General features: G+C 40.0%; 1 pseudogene across 1 annotated transcript in view; it reads right to left on the reverse strand.

Moving 5' to 3' along the window:
- Positions 1-3713, reverse strand: part of LOC308292384 (1-phosphatidylinositol 4,5-bisphosphate phosphodiesterase gamma-2-like) — a 14462-nt pseudogene extending 10749 nt beyond the window's left edge. Inside the window, exons 1-2 of the transcript in view lie at positions 3693-3713; positions 1937-2050 (exon numbers count right to left, since the gene is read on the reverse strand). The product of the transcript in view is annotated as a 1-phosphatidylinositol 4,5-bisphosphate phosphodiesterase gamma-2-like (transcript). The remainder of the gene's footprint in view (positions 1-1936; positions 2051-3692) is intronic.
- Between the last annotated feature and the right edge of the window lie 218 nt (positions 3714-3931).

The following is a 3931-nucleotide window of genomic DNA, read 5'->3' on the forward strand; positions in this document are numbered from 1 at the left end:
TTCTCACATGTCTCTCCCCTTCTCCGCAGCCTCCACTGGCTCCCGGTTGCGGCCCGCATTGAATACAAAACACTGATGCTGACCTTCAAAGCAGCCAAAGGTATGGCTCCTCCATACCTGCAAAACCTGATCAACCCCTACACCCCCACCCGTTCACTTAGATCAGCCAACACAGGGATGCTGACAGAACCCTCGCTAAAAACTCCAGGGCAAAAATCCACTCGTCCGAGACAGTTTGCCCTCCTGGCTCCCAAGTTGTGGAATAAACTCCCTGTCGCACTTAGAACAACAGACTCACTCGCTAGCTATCGCCGTGGACTGAAGACTCACCTTTTCAGACTCCACCTAAACCCTTAGCACTACAGTAAAATCAATGACCATACATGAAGCTAGTTAGCATTTGTTTTTTTTGTTTTTTTTAGAACTTTGATTATATTGTGTTTTCTCTAGATAGATATCCATTTACATTGTTATATTGCTGTTAATGTACTGACATATTATCTTGTTTATTATTGTGATGTTGTATCTGCTTATTGTAAGTCGCTTTAGATTAAAAGCGTCTGCTAAATGCCTAAACTGTAAACTGTAAACTGAGGCATTGTGTACTCTCATGTAGGACATGAATCATAAATCTGTTTATGATTCATGTCTTAGGTATAATTGAATGAAGGGGGAGCAATACAAACATTTTACAGAAATGTAAACATTTTTTTTTTGCATTCCACTGACACTCTATGCAGCGACATCCAAGGCGCAGGCAGCGTATGTAGGCTTCTGTGGACGACTTGCTGCAAAGCTGGTCACCTGTCAGGTACCTTGAAGACAGGATCAACACACCAACACAAGGAACATGTTCAAACTGAGATAAATACAAACAATAAAGCACACACATCCACTCACTAATAATCAGATGCTGGGCAGAGGTCAGAATCCAAAAATAGTGTGCAGACGTTATTATTTTTTGCAAACTTAGATCTCACATTATTTATACTTCATGGATATTTGAAAATATAAAATGATGATAAGTTAATAAGAAAACTGTACTGGGGGGGGGAGAGATAAAGGCTGGGACTAGAAGGAGCATATGCACGTTCTGTGTGTGTGTGCACGCGCGCGTGTGTGATTGTACTTACGTGTTGTGCGAGGAGTTTATCCATTAATGAGACAGAGGATTGTTCATGTCCTGGTGGCTGAGAACTGAGAACTTCTCGTCCCAAATGGAGTTCTCCTTGGAAAACAGGAAACTTAAAAAATGTGAGTGAAAGAGACAGATCTGCAATTTATTTTCACAACTTTGGACCAACACATTATTCTGTGATGTGACAAACTGGGAATACATATCATTACATAGTAGCCTACACGATGAGTGCTTTAAAGACCCTGAGTGATTCCCCTCACACACTTTGAACCCACCCATACCCCAAATTCTGTATTCAAATCTGCGTTGGTTTCTGTGTCAGATTGATAAATGAAGATTTAATAGTGAGAGAGAGAGACACACACACACACACACACACACACACACACACACACACACACACACACACACACACACACACACACACACACACACACACACACACACAAACACACACACACACACACACACACACACACACACACACACACACACACACACACACACACACACACAGAGATGCAGAGAGAGCATTCAAGCCCATGTTTGATTACCACATGAATGTGTTAATATACTCCCGCACATGCATGTGCATACAGTTAAGTTGTGACTCCTTAGTTATGAAATCATTGTTCCTATGGTACAAGTGACATACTTTAGCTAACGGACCACAGAATCAAACGTTAGACTGACTCTATATCACTTGTAAACAAGCACAGCCAAAGTTAAGTTGTGGCTTGTTTTGAAACAGTTTGATGTTACTGCGCCAGACAGTTAAGTGTTATTATAGGGGCGTACCTCCTGGCAGAGACTGTCACTCCACTGCGTGCAGGTTTCTGGGCGACCCCTTGTGGTGTCATCTATTAATGTCATCAGCTCTCCGAATATGTTCTCATCACTGGCCTTCAACTCCTGGAGGATGAGGAAGGGAGATAGACACAGATACAACGAGAGAGCGGAGGGGGGAGTTAGAAATGACATAATTAGAATGAAACTAGTCTTTGCCCGTTCGAACATAATGTGCTCAGAATTACAGTATGTGCAGTTTGGGTTATGGGGTGTGCAGAGTATATGAGGGATCCAATCTAGACAAATCAGTTTGATTGATTGATTGAATATTTTATAGACAAAAACTGTACAAGTATATTCAATAAAAAAAAAGAATAGTAGGCCTACAGTACAAGTACAGTTAAGCACCCTGCCTAAAAGGAACGCCCCAAATAAGACCTTTTACGGTCTTATTTACGTCGGAGGTCCTTGGTATTCAATTCATGGACATAACAAATAGGGTTCCCACGGTCATGAAATTCCTGGAAATATTTTGAAAATTTAAAAATATTTTTCCAGTACTGGAAAAGTTTTGGAATTGATCAAGGGTCCTGGAAGGTCCTGGAAAAAATAGCTATGCATTGTCTTTGTTTATTGATTTTGTTAATACCTCTGAAATGACAAATTCAACATTGGCCAAATTGTCAAATATTAGAGGCAGAAATTGTGAAAATAGCCGATCTACATGCATGTAGATCGTCTATTTTCACAATAAAACTGTGTTATACAAAATTCCTCAACTCTTAGTGCTCGTCGGGGTGGGGGGTCCCCAGTTCAAATATGATTATTTCGGGGGTCACGGCCTGAAAAGGTTAAGAACCACTGGCATACAATCCCTGTCTTTGGGCATTGCACATAGGAGTAAGCGACTCGTTATTGAGCTGAATTATTTTTATATAGTCCTGGAAATCGAGTTAAATATTCTGGAAAGGTTTTGGAAAAGTTTGGAAAATGAATTGGTAAAGATGTGTGGGAACCCTGCAAATCCAAATTTTGGTACTGTTTCAGCATGCGACTGTTACCACGGCGCAGTACAGGCGGCGGTATCAATGATGTCAGTTATCACCAAATTTGATCGGACAGACAGACATTTGGTCGTCTATTAGTAGGGTGTGTGTGCATGGGTGCTAGTGCATGCGTGTAAGTGTGTGAGTGAATGAGCGATGTGACAGACAGAGAACAAAGGCAAACAGATTTCAAAAGATTAAAAAAAAGATCTAAAACTTTTATCAATTCAAAAACAATTCCAACATTTTTCTAAAGTATTTCGTAAATAAAATGAAAATATCTAATAATTTCCATAAATGAAAATTAAAGAAGTTGCAATAGATGGTTCCTTTACCTCCTTCTGATGGAGAAATGTTTGGAAGTCATGGAGAAGCAGAAGCTCTGTGGAATCAGGCTTACATGTGCTACTGCAATATAGAAAATACACAGGTCGCAAAGGTTGTTGCAATTGTGTACACACTGTGTATTCTATTGCCATTTGTCTTTCATTAATGTCATTTTCATATTAAAGACTACTAAGCACACAACAATTCACAATAAATCTGAAAATTGCCTGGGGAAAAAATAGAAACGTACCCCTTGATGAATTCAGACTCCTTCACGATCTGAGATTGAAGAACGATAGCATGAATGTGAATGATACAATAGCAAGCATTGGGTGGGCCAAAACATTACATTAAAATACAGTAGCAGCAGCAAGAAGTGCTTTTTAACTCACTTGTGTCTGTTCTGTAAACATTATGAGGTTGTGCAATTTATAAAACTGCTCAAAGTCAAACTGGTTTTCTGTTGCTCCCACTTCCTGTGATGAGACAACGGGGAGGAAGTAAAAAGCTGTCATACACGATAGAGGCACATTCAGTTACATGCAGAAAGGTTTCTATTAGACCTTTAAGACATTTAAGACATCTGCCTGCTTGTAGGTGTGAATTTGTGTGACTTTTCTGATGACAATAA

Source organism: Nannobrachium achirus, assembly GCF_963921795.1.
Source record: "Nannobrachium achirus genome assembly, chromosome: 10".
Classification (NCBI taxonomy): Eukaryota; Metazoa; Chordata; class Actinopteri; order Myctophiformes; family Myctophidae; genus Nannobrachium; species Nannobrachium achirus.